Source organism: Phodopus roborovskii, unplaced genomic scaffold, assembly GCF_943737965.1.
Source record: "Phodopus roborovskii unplaced genomic scaffold, PHOROB, whole genome shotgun sequence".
In the NCBI taxonomy this organism is placed as follows: Eukaryota; Metazoa; Chordata; class Mammalia; order Rodentia; family Cricetidae; genus Phodopus; species Phodopus roborovskii.
In genome coordinates, this window is record NW_026126434.1 from 7,340,523 (window position 1) to 7,362,069 (window position 21,547).

Here is a 21,547-nt window from a genome sequence, read left to right on the forward strand (position 1 = left end):
ATAAATATTCAATTACCCCCCTCCCCTTGCCCATCTCCATACCCTTCCCTTTGTTGAGATCAGGCATACTGACATTTTGGCTTCAGACTCCATTTGAACTGTAGGGTGAAACAAAGTTCACACTCCCAAACCCTAGGGGAGCTGGGGACCTTCCATTAGCTGGCCAACCTCCTTAAACAATAGAAATGGTCTGTTATGCATCATTAGTTCTCTAAAACTTGAACAATTTTTAACACAAACAGATATGCCAACATGGAAGGAGGAGATCTCTCAAGACCCCTAGAGTCCATATGGTAGAAGATAAAACTGACTTCTACAAGAAGTTCTCTGACTCTTGTGTATGCACTGTGGCACGTGCCTGTGCAAATAAATAAATAAATTCATAGTTACATAAATAAATGCATTTTTAAAAATTCAGGCCATCAATGGTAGTTTGAATGTAATTGGCTCCTATAAGTTCACAGGAAGTGGCACTATTGGGAGGTGTAGCCTTGTTGGAGTGGGTGTGGTCTTATTGGAGGAAGTGTGTCTCAGTGGAGATGGCTTTTGAGGCCTCATATATGATCAATATAGGCCTAGTGTAGAAGTCTCTTTCTGCTGCCGGAAAATCAAGATATAGAACTCTCAGCTCCTTCTCCAGCAACATGCCTGCCTGCACCATGTCCTGCCATGATGATAATCTGAATCTGTAACTGTAAGCCATCCAATTGGATGTTTTCCTTTATAAGAGTTATGGCCATTCTGTCTCTTCACAATAATAGAAACCCTGAGACAGCATCCAAACCACCCTCAATTTAGTAATTCTTTTAGAAATTATTTATTTGTAAATGTTTTTAATTGAAAGAGAATTATATGATTCTCCCTTTTTTCTACTAATGCCTCCCACAAACCTTCCATCTGACTCCTCCTATGCCCTCCACAACTCTCAAGTCCATAGCCTCTTTTTCTTTATTATATTACTTCATTTTTAATCACTTACAACTACATTTGTCCCAGTTTACAGCTTAGACTGACAGTTACTAGTCCTGCTGTTATCAAGACTTTATACAACAGAAAATGCCCTCTGACACTTGACTATACAAACATCATCTGGATACAGTCCTGCTACTCCTCACACACCACATAAAAAAGTCAAACAATGAGCCATACATAAGGAAGAGCCCTGTGTTCACACGGAGAAAACTCAGCCTGTAGTATTCTTCCCTTCTATTCTAACCTTACCCTTTCTTGAGTACCTACCTAACTTTGTGTAATATTGCCAGAGCTCTTACTCGTAAAGTGTTTGGGTTTAGATTTCTCTGATTTCTGGAAGTCCTGGACTAAATTTCATGGCTAATTCATGTCCTCATAGCTTTCCTTCTTTGAAGTATATCTTTTGACTTCTGAGGCACACATTTTAAATTGCTATAATGTCATATATAGATTGTGTTTTCTTTAGTGAAAAACTAAAGTATGGTAGGGCTGTTCTTGCAAGAGATTTATTTTTAATCTTATATGAGTGTATCTCATCAGATTTCTGTTCACACGACAAATCACAACCTGAGAATAGTATGCAATTAGCATATAATAATTAATATTACAAAAACAGCAAAGAATGTTGATTAGACTTGGGAACAGAGGTGGAAGTAGGCTATCCCAAAAGATTTTTCATTCTGAAAAGTAGACATTGCTGAAGGTGCTGTAGTTTGGGTAAGCATTATTGTATCAGTCTGCAGCCTGTGGCATTACTATAGTAGTGAAATGAAGGTAGTTATGGGGAATTTGACCTTTGGAAGGATATGGGCAACTTGACCTCTGCTCTTTTCTCATCTTTCCCTCTGGCTACCTCAAAGTAGGCAGTTTCCTCTGCCCCATACTACCAACATGATGTGTTGACTTAACACAGAACCAAGATCAATGAAGCCTGGCCCTAACAGCTCCAATATGCAAGTCCATCCTCAAGGCTACTGAAATGTCTGTTTAAATAAACAGAGAGCCATGATGTATGTATAATTAAGCAGTCAAGGAAGTTGTTTATCTGAGACACATTGTCACAGTGATGGGAAGCTGACAAACACAGGAAGTATGGATAATTAAAATAATGACTTAAGAGCCAAAACAAATGGGGAAAATAGTTATATACCAAACCAACAGTATTAACTTTAAGATTCAAATGTTATATATTTATTAATTTTTGCTTTCCTTAATTCTTATTAATTTACTATGATACATATTTTTTGGTTGAAAGAATAAGATCCAAATGTATTTCCGGCTCTGGGTGGGGTCATGCATTTCTGAAATGTCAGGAAAATCTTAAGATTACCATCTAGCAGGAAGTGTTAGGGTAGAAAGCAAAAGCATATTACTGTTTTCTCCATTAAGAACTGACCACCTGGGTGAGAAAACACCTCCTGTGAAGGCTGGCTGCTCCAGAAACTTAGTGATGTATACAGCTGATCTTAACATGCAGGTCAGAACAAGGGCCTTTTACCAACTTACCACTCTCATCCCACAAGTGACTTCCCTCCATAATGACCTCCCTGACCATTGCCCTCTCTCATCCTGTTTTACATTTCTCTGCAACAAGCTTTACCCATCTCCTACGTGTTAGTATTCAAACATCTGTACTGGCCTGTCCTTGGGGTTCTGACAGGGTATGCCCTCAGCTGCAACCACTAAGAGCACCACCTGTACACATTCACTATGTTCCCTTTAAAAGGGCCCTGCCCATCTCCCATCCTCCTTTCTTTCTTTCTCTCCCTTTGTCTGTTTCTCTCTCTCTTTCTCTGTCTCTCTTTCCTCTCTCTCTGGATGCTCCTGACCCTGGAGGCTTGTCTCCCTTTTCTTTTTTTATGTTCCCTTTCCTTAATTAAAAACAAACAAAAAACCTCCACTCTGTCCCATGGCATCTTTCTCTCAGGCACCGTTTTTGTTTGTTTGTTTGTTTGTTTTGTTTTGTTTTCTTATTACAACACTGTGCTGTACTTCTGGTCATGGTATTTTATCACAACAACAAAAAAGTAATTAATCCAGTAAAGACCTTTCCAATAAGAACATAAAATAGCAACGGATGATCCTTCTTTTTTCCTGTCAGGAAACCTGAATTTTTCCAAGAATTTCACAAGAAACCCCATGCATAATAAAAAATAGTTACATTATCACCTTAATCAGATAGGTCAAATACTTGCAGACCATCCCTAAGTTAGTCTTGCCTGTAGCTGGGATTTTGTGTTGCCACTTCTAAATCTTAGGTGATAAGTGTTTTTGAGATTTGTGATGTCCATTCACTCTCAATAATGGATGTTTAATTCCGATGCCAAACATTGAATTTGGGTGGCTTGCTAGGGATTATGTTGGTTTTTACCTTCATGTCTTATCTGGGATTGAAGTGTAAACTTTAAAGTCAAAAGGCATGCTGCATTTCATTTTCATTTCCTGGCACATATCAGGTGTGTATGTAAGGAAAGAAAGATAACAATTGTTTTTATCACTTATAGCCACATATATGCTTTTATGTACACTAATCCACTCTTTCATAATGACCCTAATGATGCTGGCATTATTTCCTTTTCACAGCTGACACAACAGGCTGAGAGAGGTAAAATGACTTGTTTATTTAGTGGCGTGCTCATTTATGACTTCAATACCATTTGTCTATGCACTTTTTAACCACCAAAATAAAATCAGTAAAGTTCATAGCCTATTTTTAAAATTCCTTTCAAATGAGAGCAACCTGGCTTCTATTACCAAGACAGAATCTGTTCATGCATCTCTCTGATGTGCACTCATATTGATGCTTGTGTTTTGCTTTATGTAGAGTTCTGTGTTGGGGTCTAACATTTTCTGTGCCATGGGCTTTTGGCAGTATTGTGAAGGTTTCATAAAAGTGCACAAATAGATAACTGACTATAAAATACTATTGCCAAAATAGTCAAAATCTATAGTTATGATGTAATACTTTAAGTAGTTTTTTGTTTGTTTGGTTTTTTGTTTGTTTGTTTGGTTGGTTTTGTTTTGAGTTTTTCAAAACAGGGTTTCTGTATGTATCCTTGACTGGCCTGGAACTTGCTCTGTAGACCAGGCTGGACTCAAACTAAGAGATTAAAAGTGTAAGCCACCACACCTGTCATTTTAAGTGTTTTTTAATGTAGTAAAATGAATGTAGTAAAAAAGATTTAGTAGCATGTCAATCTAACTATCAAAGTTGCAAAATGGTGACAAGGATAAATTATATTTTGACATGAGAGAACTATAATGCAATACAGAAATAGCTATTGTTTATCTTGGCAACGGAAATGCTTAACAGCATTGTAATATCCCCCATATCAATAATTCAAGGATACAGTAAATTTCACTTAGTATTTCACCCAAGATTACAAACAGAATCCCTTGGGAGGGGCTAGCTCCATATGTGAGAGGATTATCTTAGCGTGCCCCAGGCCTTGAGTTCACTTTCTGACACCAAAACATAACAAATACCTCTGGGGTATAACAGTTAATTCTTTAGTTGTTTAGAGACAGGATCTTACTCTGTAGCCCAGGCTACCCTAGAAAGCATGGCCATCTATCCCTCTTGCCTTAACCTCCTATGTCTTGAGGTTATGGGCCTGAGTCACCATGTTCAGTGTGCAAGTCTTTTTAATTCTGTTGGGTAAATTCTTGGATAGGGCTGGTGTCTATCACAGGTCTGTCATAGAATAATGGCTCACTGAAATTAATGGCACTAAGGATGGTCACCAGTGCACAAATGTAAATTATAATGCTTGAGTGCTTACTATGTACCAGACAGAATGTTAAGCTTTTAGCATCCTAGCTTATTCTGTCTTACTACTGACTATTATTATCTCTACTTCATTGATAAGGAAAAATAATGAAACTTAACTTATACATGGTCAGTAGTAGAGCTGAGGTGTTTTTAGCTTTTCAAATTATGGGGGATCCCTGTAAGCTCTACTACCAGCAGAGAAACAAACCACAAGAGGCAAAAAGGAAACTCAGTTCAATGTGACTTGGTTGCCCAGTGTTGGTTCAAACTTCTGGACAGTTTATTTTAGACACATTTAAGTACAGTACAATTTTGGAAAGAAAATTTCCTAGTAAAAATTATCCCAATCCCATGTGCACGATAAAGCTTAAGGTATGACTACATTGAAACTCTTTTGCAAAGTATGTGTGAACTCTACCATGATAGGTTCTATAGCTTAAGGCCCTAGGATCTGGTGTGGTCTCTAACCAGAATAGCATAGATGTCAGCAGGCTATAAAGTACATGTTGACATCTCCCATAAGGGTAGGTTCTGTGAATTGAGAAACAAAGCTACAGGTCTAGGGAGGGGGAGTCTGGGATAAACATTCTGGGGAATTTGGGTGAGGTCTGGCCCTACAGGTAGCAAGGGTTACCAGGTTATTAATAACATCCACACTGGAAAACAGGCATTCATTTCCTCCATTGAGGAGACAAGCCTGTGTGATTAACATTCCTTGTTTCTCCAGTGCTTATGTGTGAGCACTTGTGCCCTCCACAAAATCACATTTGTATATGTGGGACAGGGGTTTTCACTGCCAAAGAACAACTTGTAGGACTTTATTCTCTCCTTCCATTGGGCCCTAGGGATCCAGCTCAGGGAGTCAGGATTTGATAGAACCCTTATCTGCTGAGTCACCTGCATCCCTAGAGCTGAGATGCTAATCCAGACAGTACATCCCCAGAAGCCTTTTCACCATCATATGACAAAATTAGAGTCTAAAAGAGAGAAGATCTGTGCCTGTCATTACTAGGTCAAGAGAGAATAAACATTACATACTCTCTGAGACACAAGTACATTTTCTAAAACTTATCAAAATATCAAAATTCTGGTTTTTGTCTTGTATAGTATCTTTATATCACCCATCTACTCTCATTACCTTAAAATAAGCAACTAAAACTGCTAAGACAACTCTACAAACACTGTATCACAAACATTTGTCATGCTTTGAGAAAACTAGTTAGGTTTTCCAGTAACTATGAAATATAATTAAATTCAACTGTAAAACAAAATAAAAACAAACAAAAGTGTCCCCAAGGTAAAAATTGCAATGACACAACCGAATTTCAGTCATTTTTGTTACCTTTGTCCAGGGAAGAAAAACATATGAACCATGGGATATTTGCAGACTGGTGTGTGTGTGTGTGTGTGTGTGTGTGTGTGTGTGTGTGTGTGTCTGTGTAACTAAGAGTTAACTAGATATAATAAAAAAAGAAGGTAGTAAGCCATAGTTCGAACCCTGGGGCAAGAAGGAACTTGACACTAATAACCAGAGGGAAAGCAAACCTCCTGAGCTGAATTGAAACTATACAAACTTGGGTTTTTGGAAACAGCTATTATGACCATTTTTTTTAAAAACCATGGCACAAATTGTCTTATGTTTTAAAAACAGTGAAATTAATTTTTAAAAGATTGCTTTATTTATTATATATACACTATTCTGCCTGCATGTATTCCTGCAGTCCAGAAGAGGGCACCAGATCTCATTACTGATGGTTTTGAGCCACCATGTGGTTGCTGGGAATTGAACCCGGGACCTCTGAGAGAGCAGTCAGTGTTCTTAACCTCTGAGCCATCTCTCCAGCTCAATGATAGAATTCTTAGAATTCTTTTTTTTTTTTTTTTTTTAAACAGAGTTTCTCTGTGGCTTTGGAGGCTGTCCTGGAACTAGCTCTTGTAGACCAGGCTGGTCTCGAACTCACAAAGATCTGTCTGCCTCTGCCTCCCAAGTTCATGTGCCACCACTGCCCAGCCAATACTTCATACACATGTATAAGTAAAAAAAAATAAATAAATATCACTTCTATTAGCTGGGAAAGGGGAGTGCTGGGGTTTAAAACCCAAATGCCAGCATTTGAGAGGCAGAGGCAGGAGGCTCAGGAATTCAAAGCTAGCTTCAGCTACTTATGCAACCTGCCCCTCAACAAAGCAAAAAGGTGAAAATCAAATAAAGCCAGTTCCAAGGGGGATCAAGGCTCAGATTTTGTCCTGTGCAGCACAGATCCAGGCTATTTTCTTGGAAGCCCCAGATTTCAGGAATGTCCTAGGGAGAAAGCAAAGCAGCAGTGTGGTTGGGTCTGAAGCTGTGGTGGCTTCAATGAGAATGGCCCTAGGCTCATATGTTTAAATGCTTGGTTCCCAATTAGTGGAACTGTTTGGACAGGATTAGGAGGTGTGGCCTTATTGGAGGATGTGTGTCACTGGGGGTAGGCTTTGAGGTTTCAAAAGTCCAGGCCAGGCTCAGTGTTTTTCTCTCTCTGCATGCTGCCTGTGGATCAGGTTGTAAAGTTCTCAGCTAACTGCTCCAGTATCATGCCTGTCTGCTCTCTGTCATGATGTGCTAACCCCTAAAACTGTAAGAAAACCTTTCTTTTATGGGAATTGCCTTAGTTACTATGTCTCTTCACAGCAATAGAACAGTAGCTAAGACAGCAACCCAACTTTGTTTTCAATGAAAGGTATTCAGCTTTTATATTTATATAGCTCATTTGAAGGGGATGCTTTTACTTGCTACTTTTTCTTCAGCCACTGAATTACATATGTTGCCTTCTAGTGTCTGCTAATGAGAATCACTCAACTGAAGTGACAAAAATTGTGTGTTCTGGGACATACTTTAAAATTCAAAAGCCTTGGAAACAAATCTAAGTTAAAGATGATGATCATTTTGTCTCAGAGTAGTGAGTAGATAACAAAGTTCACTCTGTATAGTGATGGCGCACAATTTATGTTATTTCAGCTTTTTTTTGGGGGGGGCTTCATTCTTTAAATCTAAATTTACTTTTGTGGCTGAACACTATAAGCGGGGCTTTAATGGACCATCTTAGTAGGAGCCTGGAAGACAATAGCACAGAAAGTGATGTGGACTATGGAGGGCCCCCAGCTCAAGAAGTTTCAGAGGGGAACAATATTAATAATTGGACTAGATACCATTATTGCCACATATGGCTGCCTTTGCCTGAGTCTTAAAAATTTTTCTGAGGCTAACTAAATTAGTTTGGGACTTATTTTGTTAGCAAAGGAGATATCAAAATAAGACAGTCTAACATCGACTCTGTCATGTGATTTATAATTTTATATAGAGCTACAAATAGTAAAATTCAGCAAGTAGAGAATTATATAAGTATGCATATATATTATATTTAGAGAATGTGTAATATATATTACAAATAGGCAAGTGTATATTTATAAATACATTTGTATATTTGTATATAGATTTGTAATGTATTTTATATATTTGTAATGTATTTTTGTAATATATATTACAGTTGAAGAAAAAAGAGCACCAGGAAATTTAATGTTGGAGCCAGGGTTTGTGCAGAAAGAGATAAAAAATGGCCTAATGTGAAATGAAATAATGGGAGTGGTGCCCCAAGGCTAGACCCCACCCAGCTAAGCTTCCAACTTGTGTAAAGGAAAGCCAATGCAGTGAAGAAAAGCTTATGCAAATGTAATTCAATCCACCCCAAGCAGGCAGTAGAACTTGGCAGCATCAGCCACAGGGTCACTGTCAGAAAGGAGGCATGAGTAAAGGGTTTCTGGAATCTTCCATGGCAATTAAGGCAAGCCACTGAGGACAGGCATGTATCAGGGGAGCCCCTCGGTGTGTGAAGCTTTGGGATCTCTGCCAAGAAAAGTTGCATACATTTGCCAGTCAGGTGAAGGTAGTGTGCTGCAGTCAGCAAAACAGGAAGGATGTGGCCTTTGGAGGCCTTTAACACTACACATAGAACTGCATGAGCCAGAGTTTTCCCCGATGGGTTTTAGTCTTGCTTTGGTCCAGCATTTCCTCACTAGGCCCCAACTTCTTTATTCTGGAATGATAATGTATATCTAGTGCCACTGTGTGTTGAGAGTATGTAAATTGCGTTTTGATTTGACAGGGGGGTACAGTTAAGAGATTGCCTTGAGTCTCAGAAGAGACTTGGATTTTAAACTGTCTTGAGACTGTAAAAGACTAGGGGGAGTTTTGAAGTTGAACTTTGTATTATGATATAGCCACACATATGGGTCCAGGGAGTGGAATGTGGTGGTTAGAATGAGAATGGCCCTCCAAAGTCTCATCTGTTTGAAATCTTAGTTGGTGGAACTGTTTGGAAAGGATTAGGAGGTGTGACCTTATTAGAGGAGGCATATCACTGGGCTTTGAGATATCGGAAGCCTATCCTGTTCTTAGTGTTCCAAGTTTAAACTCCCAGCTGCTGCTCTAGCACCATGCCTGCTTTCCTGCTGCCATGTTCCCCACTCTCTGAAATTGTAAGCTCTCAATACACTCTTTTTTTTCTGTAAGTTACCTTAGTGGTGGTATCTTTTCACAGCTATAGAAAAATAACTAATACATGGATCACTCTTGGATTCCCAGAATATGGGAGTTAGAGGCAAGAGGCTCAGGAGCTCAAAGTCATCCTTGACTACACAGTATGTTCAAGCCCAGCTTGATTTTCAGGGCTCCAGACACAGAAGGGGCTCAGAAGGCAAAAGGAAGAATTAATACATCGGTCAGGTATGGACCAGGGCAGCCCAGACCTTCTCTCGACTCTTGATGATACTATACACTCAGGCTGCATCTCTGCATTTAGGTTTCCCAAGAGAATCAGAATTATCCACCTGGCCAGGTGTCCGAAGCCCTGTCTTCCCCTCGTTCTTCCTCCTTTTCCTCCTCTTCTCCTCTCTTTTTCTCTCCTCTGCCTCCATCTTTTCTCATCTCTCTCTCTCTCCTCCCCTCCTTCCCTCCATCCTGAGATAGGGTCTAAAGTATCAACAGGCTAATCTCAAATTCCCTTTGTTGCCCAGGATAACCTTACTAGTTTTTTTTTTTTCTTTCAGTTTTTCAAGATGGGATTTCTCTGTGTAACCCTGATTATCCTGGAACTGGCTCTATAGACCACACTGTCCTCAAGAACAGAGCTCTGCCTGCCTCCACCTCCTAAGTGCTGAATTAAAGGCATGAGCTGCCACTATCTAACTCTGGAATGACCTTGAAGTTGTGAGCCTCCTGCCTGTACCTCTCTAGAGCTGAAATCACAGGCATGTCGCACCATGCCCAGTTTACACAGAACTCAGCAAACTAGGCATGTTAGGCAAGCACTGGACCAACAGCTCCACCCCCAGCCCAGATCTCTGCTCTTCTAGTGTTTTGTGGGAGTCCTTTGTAGGCCAAGCAATCCACCAGCAGGAAATTGTCAGGATGAAAAGTCAACAGGAATGCCTTGTCGTCCTGCAGGGCTGGTGGAAGTATCTGCTATAACAGAATTCAAGGCTGTTCTATATGGCTTTATCCTGGTCAACAGTTATAAAAGAGGCAACACACACACATACACACACACACACAGAGTTAAAAACAACTACATGTCATGCACTTGGCCTGGTAAAGCTGTGCCTTGTGGTTCACAGCACACAAATGTGGCCAGCCCTAACAAGCAAAAAGCAGAGATGCTGCCTACGCTTTGAAGCCCCTTTAAGGACCCCAGAACCATTTTATCTGAGAATCTCTACAGAGTTAATCTAGAGCCACAAGACACTGTCCAAATTCATGGACCAGTATCTCAACAGCTTCCTAAAACCAGGAAGGTCCCACATTCAAACTAGCAGTGGCAGCCTGCTGCTCCTGGTTGCTGTGGGTTTCAACTCTTTTTTTTTTTTTTTTTTTTTTTCTTTTTTCTGTTCTTCTCTTTTCTTTCTTTCTTTTTTTCTTTTTCTTTTTTTTTTTTTTTTGGTGGGGGTTGAGAGTAGGGTGAGGGAAATTCTGTTTTGTCTTGAGAGAGGATCTTTTGTATCCCAAGCTGGACATGAACTTGCTATGTAGTTAATGATGACTGGTTTATACAGTGCTGGGGATGGAACTCAGGACTTCATGGATGTCAGGCAAGTACTCTATCAACTAAGCTATATCCCACAGCCCTGCATAACTCAGGCTCTTAGACCTCAAATCTTAGCTTGATATATCTTATGAGGACTTTCTAATTTGTCATATTTTATTTTGTTGCATGTGTGTTGAGGGGTACTATTAATTTTGAGACAGGATCTTGTGTAGGTCAGGCTGGCCTTGAATGCAGCTAGGCTGACAGGGAGACCTTGAACTCTTAATCCTACTGCATTCCAGTCCTGGGACTACAGATGTTTGTCCCTTTACTTGTTACTTCTTTTCATTTTAAAGTATGTGTACATAAATATCTCTCTCTCTCTCTCTCTCTCTCTCTCTCTCTCTCTCTCTCTCTGTGTGTGTGTGTGTGTGTGTGTGTGTGTGTGAGAGAGAGAGAGAGAGAGAGAGAGAGAGAGAGAGAGAGCAGCCCTGTGACATAGCAAACATGTGAATAGTCAAATAAAGGCCTCTACATGCTGACACTGGGACATAGTGTGCATACACAAAGGGCTTACCCCAGCCAACTATAGCAGCCCTGGGACATGGCAGGTATGTGAACAGGTGTGTCCAGGCCACCACATAGAGGCATTTGTGATGGAAGATGTCATTCTGTAAATATGTTTCTCAAACTGGTTTAATGAATAAAGCATTGTTGGCCAATAGGAAAACAAGATAGGTGGGACTAGGAGACAAGGAGGAAAGAGGAAGCAGTGAGGAGGAGTCAAGATGGAGAGAAGGGAGAGAACAGAACCGCCAGTGCCCCCGCTCTCTGGTAAGACCACGTTGAAATACATAGAAATGGGTTAATAATTAAGACAGAGCTAGCCGATAAGAAACTAGTACCTGGCCAACAGCATAATATCTAATATAGAGTCTCTGTGCGTTATTTGGGGCTGGCAAGTGGCGGGACAAGACCAGCAGCGGGCTGGCGGAAAAAAACCTTACTTCTTACACATTTACATGGAAGACAAATAAGAATGCACATGCTACAATATGGCAGTTGTGGAACATGGCAGGTATATGAACAGGTATATCCATGCCACTACATGGAGACGCTGGGAAAGGGCTTGCATGCAAACATGAATGCCCAGGCTGCAACATGAAACATGTGCAAACAGGTGTGCCCAGGGTGCCCCACAGAGCAGCTGGGATTCAGCAGGCACACAAAGCGGTACGCCCAGACATGGTGGCACTGCAACATAGTGTGTGTGAACAGGCATGCCTTGGCTGCCACATGGCATGGTTGTGGGTGTGTGTACTGGAACACACCATGTGTGTAAACAATTGAGAAAGGGTCTCCAGGTGGTGTCATTGCGACTCAGCACATGTGTAAACAGCAGCTGTGTGTGGCCCTGAGACACAGAAGGTGAGCAAACAACCACAACATTTTGGCCCTAGGATACAGTTTGGTGGCGGTGGGATACAGCAGGTGGTCTAACAGGAGTATCAATGCCATGATGGGATAGCACTGCAAATCAGCACAGGCATGAACTGGTGTGCCCCTGCTGTGAGGTGATAGCACCAGGATACAGAAAGTTTACAGGCAAGTGTGCCATTGCCACCTCTTGGTGGCACATGAAAAGCATGTAAATAGATGTGCCATTGCCACCAAGTTACAATGCTGGAAAGTCAGGTTTGCATACAGGCATACCTGTGCCTCCACATGGTTGCCCTGGAACATTAGCAGGCATGTAAACAAGACCTGCATATGCTGCCACACAATTCTGGGATAAGCATGGGTATGAACATGCAAGCCCATACCACTATGTAGAGTATTGGAACACTGCAGATATGCAAATGAACATACCCAGGCCACCCACCACTTGGTCCACTGGACACTCCACAGGTGTAAACAAGCTTGCCTATTCAACAATATGGAAGTGTTGGATATGGCATGTGTATGAATGGATTTGCCCAGGAAGCCATGTGGTAATCCTGGGATACAGCAGGGGTATCAACAGGTATGCCTCTGTTGCCGGGTGGTAACACTGGAAACAGGTGAGTTCAGGCCACCACATGGTTATATTAGGACATGGCACACATATGAACACACAAGCCTAGGGTGTCATGTAGCAGTCCAGGAACATTGCAGGTGTGTGAACAGCTGTGCCCAGGCTTCCGTGTGGCAGCACTGAGATGTGGCAAGCTTGCAAACAGGTATACCCAGGCCTCATACTGCGGCACAGGGATACAGCAAGGATGTGAGAAGGCATCCCCACCCCTCTACATCACAGTACTAAGACATGGCAAACAGGCATGCCTATCCAGCAAGTTTCCAGCACTGGGACACAGAAGGTTTGCCAACACATGAGCCAGCACTGCCAGATGGTAGACAGATGAGAGACAAGTGTAGCAGCACTGGGACTCAGAAGACATATGAACAGTCCTACCCACGCCACCATGTGTTGGCACTGAGACATGGCAGGCACACAAATATGTGTGCCTCTGCTACCATATGGTGGCACTGGGATATGGCAGGTGTATGGATAGGCATATCCTCACCACGATGTGCTGGCACTGGGACACAGCATGGGTGAAAAAGTGTGCACAACCTGCCATGCTGTGGCAATGGGACAAAACAAGTGTACAAATGTACTTGCCCAAGCCACCATGTGGCAGGACTAGGATATGGCAGGTATGTGAATAGGTATGCTCAGGCCACTACATTGCAGTTCTGGGACATGGCAGATGTGTAAACAGGTAGCATATGGCAGGACTGGGATATGACAGGGGTGCAAATAGATGTGTCCATGCCTCCAAACACAGCACTGGGACACAATGCCTACGCCACCACATGCTGCTGTGGGGGCACGATAGGAACACAAACAATTGCACATATGACACCACATGGTGGCACTGAGACATGGCAGATGTGCAAACACACATGCCATGTTGCTTTGTGGAACCATTTGGATAGGGCAGGCATGCAAAAGGCACACCTGTGCTGCCTTGTAGTGGTGCTGGTATATGACTGGACCTGAGTGAATAAACAGGCATGCCTGTGCCCCTATGTTGTGGTGCTGGTGTGAGCCCTCACCACCACATGTTATGGCTGCACTGGGGCATGGCAGGTATGCAAACAGACATTCTTGAGCCTCAACATAGCAGCACTAGGACATGACAGGCATGTAAAAAGGTGTTCACAGAATGCCACATGGTGGATAGCAGCACAGCATGAATGTGAACAGGCAAGCCTAGGCTGCCACATGGTGAAGTGTGGGAGGCTGGGACATGGCATGGTTGCAAACAGTTGTGACTACATCATTATATATGGTGACAATAAGACACAGCAGGTACACAAATACGCATGTCTACAATACTACACGGTGGCCCTTGACATGGCAGAAGTGCAAATAGGCATGTCTGTGCTACCTTGTGGTAGCAATGGATATGGAAGGCATGCAAATAAGTGCCATTAGCACAACATGGTGGTGATGGGACATACAGGTGTGAATGGATGTACCTGCACTGTCACTTCACAGTGTTTGGACATGGCAAATGCACCAACAGGCATTCCCATGCCACCATGTAGTATCACTAAGACACATTAGCATGCAAATTGGCAAGCCTATGCCACCAGGGTCTGTAAAATTAAGTTTATATTTTGTTATATTGTATTAAATGTTTCCACTTATAATATTTTATGCACATTATTTTTTACCATATTCTATGTATGTATACTTTTCCTGTATTCAAGACATTTTGTATATTGATACAATTTGGGATATTTATCTTGCTGCCCTTTATAGTTCTACCTCTTGTCTTGACACTTATACTCTACCTCTATTTTAGGGATTTACATGTAGGTATATGTAAATAGTTATATTGTTTAAGTATTTGTTCCTGCTTTACTCAGGAAAGTTTTAATCAGTCTTTTTAGCTAAGTTCCCGAGTATTACAGATTATCTTCACTCACATTTCCTGTACCTATGAGATTAGTCAGATATAGATGCTTAATCTTCAATCACTTCATAGACATGCAGAACATGGCATTTAAATGTTTTAATATTAGTACTCCATTGACATGAGACACTGTTGCTCCTGACAGCACCGTGCACTTTCCCGAAAATATGTTGGACACTGTTGTTGCTCCTGCTGGAGTTCAATCTCGCCTCAGCTAATGGCCTGTTGGGCATAGAATTGCCCCCACCTTGACCACTGATTTGGACATGCAGTCCTATGTGCTTGCAGGAGACAAATATAGAAGACTGCTTGACCTTGCCAAGTCAGGGTAAGACAGCCATTCTATTTCCCTGCTGTTGTTGTGGTCTGTCAAGTTCTCTTGGCCTTAGCCAAATCTGGGTGTACCAACGACGCTGTGAGACCTAGGGTGACTGTTCAGGTGGCTTGCTGTTTCTGTCCTTGCTGCACCTTTTGGAAGTTGTCCATCCGCATTTCCTGTCTACTCTAGTATTGTTAATTTCCTTCTCAGGTCTTGATGAGGTTGAAGATTAAACTATCACAACTATTATTCTCTCTTCCTAGTTAGATATATTAGGTACTAGACTTATGTTTTCCAGCTTAGGACAACTCTATTGTAAACTCCATTATGCCCTCACCCTAGGACTAGATATGTAGGTCATTTTGTTCTCGATTTTCCTTTTCTTAGAGCACACTTGTTATTCACTGTTTTGTATATAGTTTTGTATTAAGCCTAAATCTTTTCTTTAGACTAAAAGGAGAATTGTAGTGACATAGTCCTTCTGTAGCACTGACCACGCCCATTGGGGGGTGGAGCGATGGGCGGAGGTGACCTGAGGAAGGAGGTCGGAGGGGGCCAGGAAGGCGCTCTCTCTTTCTGGCGTGACTCGGACAGGAGAGGATCGGGTTGAATTTCCTGGTGTTCATCTGTCTAGGTTGTAAGTTATTTCTCCCTGAATAAACATCTATTCGGCCTATTTGTTTATCCTGATCCTTATTTACCGCAATAAGGGTCCAGTGCCAGATCACAGCAGGACCATAGAACATCACACTATGTCACCATGTAACAGAGCTGAGAAACAGCAGGCACTCAAACAGGAGGACACATACAACAATATGGTGGCTCTAGGACATAGCAGGTGTGAGAACAGGGGTGACATGCTGCCACATAACACATCCCTTGTGTAAACAGGCATGTTTGTGCTACCATGTTATTGAGACACAGTAGGTATGCAAACAGGTGTGCCCACACTGACACATGGTATGAAGCATTGCAGGTCACTGCAGGTGGACAAATTGTGCTTGTGCCATTGTGTGGTGGCGTTAGAACATGGTGGGCCTGTTCCACAACATGTCAGTGGTGGGACATGGCAGATACACAAACAAGCATGTCTGCTTCACCATGTGGTGGTGCTGGAACATGGCAGGCATCAAAGTGTGCCCTTACCCATGTGACAATGCTGTGACACAGCAGGCATGCAATAAGTATGCTCCTGATACCAGGTGATAGAACTAGGTGTGAGCTCAGGAGGAGTACCTGCATTGCCACTTGGCAGTACACGATACAAAAAGCATGCAAAAAGGTATGCTCATGTCATCACACAGCGGTGCTGAGACATTTCAGGTGTGGGAACAGCTGTGCTGAACTCCACATGGTGGCACTGGAACATGGCAAGTGCATAAACAGACATGTCAGGCTGCCACCTGGAAGGACTGGGACACAGGCAACAAGCAAAAATACATATCCATGCTACCATGTGAAGGTGCTGTGACATACAAGAGTGCAAATAGGCATGCCCATATTGTGACATAATATGTAGCATTACAGGGACACTGTCTGCAACTGCCACGTGGCAGGGCTGGAATAACCTGCTTGCAAAAAGGCATTCCCATGCTGCCATGTGGTGGCACTGGGATATGGCAGGATTGCAAATAAGAATGCCCATATCACCAGATAATGGTGCTGGGAGACAGAAGGCACACAAACAAGCATTCCCATGCCAACAGGTGGAGGTGTTGAGACACAGCAGGCATACAAGTATGTCCATACACCTACCTGGTACTCTGAATACAGCAAGCACAAATAACTATGGCCATGCCACACACAGAAGCACTGGACATGGAAAGTGTGCAAACAGACCTGCACACTCTACCACAGGACCACAATGGGACCCAATAAGTGAGTGAACAAGTGTGTTATACTGATAAGTGTCAGGCAGCATTTGAACATAGCAGACCTGAACACATATGTCTATGCTCCCATGTGGCAGTGATGGAACATGGCAGATATATGAACATATATGCCCATGCCACCAGGTAGCAGTGCTGGGACACAGCATGTACCTGTGCCACAGCCTGATATACTGGGACACAGCAGGCACTAATAGCCATGCCTCTTCCACCACAAGGTGGCACTGGACATAGAGGACATGCAAATAATCCTACATGTTCCACCATGTAGCAATTTTGGGGCACAGCAGGCATGCAAACAGGCATGCTCATGTCACCACATGGCAATTTTGGGATATAGCAGGCATGCAAACAGGCAAGTGCTAGGCAACATTCCAGTGCTAGGACATAATGTACATGCAGATAAGTGTCCTCAGGCCACCAGGTGGCAGTGTTGTCTCTGCTGCCACAGCATGATGCCATAGGATGTCTCACATGTGAATACATGGGGCAACACTACACAATGCTGCAGAAAAGGCAGAGATCACATGTGATCAAGGATGCCGATGCTGCTGCTGCATAGTCATGTGGCACATCTTGGATATGGTCGCATATGCCCATACTACCCAGTATGGTTATTCAGCATGCATGTGTATCATGCATGCCAGTGCTCACAGAATGGTGTTATGACAATCTCATTTATACACAGGCATATACATGCCACCAAGGCACAGCACTATGGCACAGTTCATGTGTGATTGTGAGTGTAAATGTTACTATGTCATGGTGCTATGACATGTCTTCCTTGTGAACACATGTGGCCACAGTGACATGGCATGGTGCTACAACATGATTCATGTGTGAATATGTGTAGCCATACCACTGAAGCATGGCAACATGGCACAATTCCCATGTAAACACTCATGCCCACTCTGCATACCAGTTATAGGTTTCTCTCATTTGTGAACAGGTGTGACACACCACCATGGCATGGCACCACAGCACAGGCTTGCATTTGAACATGAGTGCTTACACATATGAACACACATGCTCACACTGTCTTGGCATGGTACTATGTGTAAATACACTGTAATGTGCCACAGCATCATGCTGCAATAGCATTAGCCTGTTTGATTGCACACAATCCATTCTCATGGCCCCATACCAAGGTAGTGTAGGGTACATGCATTCACATGTTAGCTATGCCATGGTACTGGACTATAGCAACAGTGGCAAGCATGTTCTCACATAATTCCTGCCATAGTACCATGCCATGGCAATGTAGGTACACATGTTCACATGTGAACCATGCTTGATATGCTTGATGGCATACCATGGTAGTGTGGGCATGCGTGTTCACACATAAGTCATGTTGCAGTACCATGGCATGCTTGTGTGGGCACGTGTTTACATGAGTGTTGTGGCATGGTACTGTTCCATAGTAGCATGGTTGCATATATTTATTCATGAACCCTACCACACTGTGAAGGAATGAGCATGTGTCTTTATACATGATCTGTGTCAAAATGCTGTGTTGCGGTGTCATCAACATATATGTTTATAGGCAAGCTATGTGCTGAGGCCACAAATGCATGTATGTTCACAATAAGCTGTGCTATGACTATGTGCCTCAGTGGCACAGGCATACATAGCCACACATGAGCTGAAGTATGTCACATGTGTTCACATAGTACCATGCCACAGTGGCATGGAACCATATGATCACATATGAGCCATGCAGTGGTGTTGTGCCTCATTGACATTAGAACATGTGTTCACATAAATCTCTGCCATGACACTTTGCTGTGACAACATGGACATGTTCAAAAGTAAGACATGTCATGGTGCCATGCTGTGTTGGTGTGTCATGGTGGCATTGTTATACATGATCACACATGACTCATGCTGAAGAACCATGCCACAGTTGCAAGATCATGTATAATATCCAGGCTGTGTTATGGCACTGAACTAGAACATTGATGTGCTTGATTACATACAAGCTATGCTGTGGTGTCATATCATAGTGATATGGGCACATGTGTTCACATGTGAACCATTCCATGGCATTGAGCTATGGCAACAGGGACAAACATGTTCACACCCAAGTAGTACTGTGGTGCCTAGCTGTAGCATAATGGGCACATGTTTTTATATTCTAGCCATATCACTGCACAATGCCAAGGAGCCATGCTGTGGTTATGAGGGTATGTGTGATCACACCTGACCCATTCCACAGCACTGTGCCACAGTGGCTGGGAAAAGCATGTTCACATGACAAGAGTGTTACAGTGCTGTGCCAAAGCTGCATGAGCACACATGACTACAAATGAGCTGTGCCAGGACACCAGGTTATAGTGGCATTAACACACATGTTCACACACAAGCCATGCTTTGTGCCATGACACGGTGGTAGTGCACATATGTTCCTGTGTAAGCAGTGCATGATACTGCACTATGAAGGAAGGGACAAGAGTGTTCACACACGAGCCATGCTGGGTGTTGCTGTGCCAAGGTATTGTGTACATGTGTGTGCACACACCAGCTGTGCCACCACAAGGTACCAAGGCAGTGTGCCATGACATGATGCTATATAAATGGTGCCAGGATATGGTGCTGTGGGCATGTAGCCATGATATGGTGCCGTGCTATGGTGGTGTGATGTTCACACACTAAGTATGCTGCAGCACTTGCTTCAGTGGAAGTGACATATGTGTTTACATATGAGCCATGTTGCAGTGCTATGCCAGTGTGTCATGGACACACATGTGATCTGTGCCTGGGTACCATGCTGCAGGGGCATGATCACATGTGTTTACACCTGAGCCATGCTATGCCATCCAGGCATGGCCATGAAAGCATGTTCATATGTGAGCCATGCCATGGTGCAGTGTGGGCACATATGTTCACAACTAAATGTGCCATGATGTCATGCCATGAAAGCAGGAACAAGTGTGTTCATGTGTGAAGCATGTTGTAGATCACACTGCAGTAGCAGTGACACAATGTTCATATACTAGCTGTGCCTTAGCACCATGTGACAGCAGTGTGGGCATACATGTTCACATGTGAGCTATACTGTGACATCATGTCATGGCAACATTGGCAGATGTGTTCATATGTGGGTCCTGCTACAAAGCCATGCCATGATATTATGGGTATTCATGTTAACATATGAGCTGTGTTGTTGCGCTGTGCTGCATCTCTGTGGTCATGCATGTTAACACATGTGAAATGCCACTGCATTGTGCCACAATGTCATTGGCACATAAGATCACTCATGAGTTGTTATGAGGTACCATGCTGTGGCAGTGTGGACACATGTAATCATACATGAGCATTCTGTGTCAACAAGCCTCAGCACCTGGAACAAGCCTGTTCAAACATGAAAAGTGCCATGTGGGACAACATTATCAGGCTCAGAGTTGGCATGTAGGTCAACATGCCCATTCACTTCCCTGATGTGACTGGATTAGGAAGTAAAATGTATCCAACATTCCTGAATACACACTCCATGTGATTGGGCTTGGAAGTGGCATGTGGGTAACAGAACTGTACACCCACAACATAGGACTAGGCTCACAAATGGAATGTGGGCTAACAGTCTCTCTCTCTCACACATACCTCAAATTACGGGGCTCCTATACACACACACACACACACACACACACACACACACATACACACACACACATGCATACACTATAAAAGTTAAAATGTAAAAAAAAAAATTAGGAGAGTGGGAAAAGCCTGGGCATGGTAGCTCCTGTGTATTTCTGGACTTTGGAAAGCTGAGGTGGGGAGAGTATTGAAAGTTTGAGACCGACCTAAACTATACACTGAGTTCAGAACTAGGCTGAGCTACAATGAGACTCCATTTAGAAGGGAAGGAATGGGAAGGAAAAGAAGGAGGAAGAAGAAAGAAAGAGGAGGAGGAAGAGAAGGAAGAAGGAGGACGAGAAAGAAGGAGGAGAAAGAAATGCGATAGGAAATTATTGCAGGTCACATATTTAGTAAAGAACTTATACCAAAATATAAGAAGAGAGTGAGGAGGCTGTTGGAAATGGCTCAGTGGTTAGGGACATCTGTTGCTCTTCCAGAAGACCTAGATTCAGTTCCCAGCACTCACATGGGGACTAACAGTTCTGGAAGATCTGAAATCCTCTTTGTGCATCTATGGGCACTGCATGTACATAGTACATAGACATACATGCAGGCAAAACACCCATATTCACATAAAAAGAAACAAATCTTTTTTAAAAAGTATATGATAGTGTACAACTGTAATCCCAGCATTTGGGAAATGGAAACAAGAGGATGAAGTGTTTGGGGCCAGTCTGGACTACATGGCAAATTGGAGACTAGCATGTGTACCAGAGACCCATCATGAAAGAAAAATACATTCACACCAAAACTTAAATGTGGACTTTAACAGCCAAAAATGTAAAAACACAGGATGTCCAGTAACTAGTTAGTGGATAAATGATTGTCTGAGGAAGATGTGGGCAGGGTTTTGATTGTGTGTGTGTGTGTGTGTGTGTGTGTGTGTGTGTGTGTGTGTGTGTATGTGTGTGTGTGTGTGTGGTGAAAATGTTCCA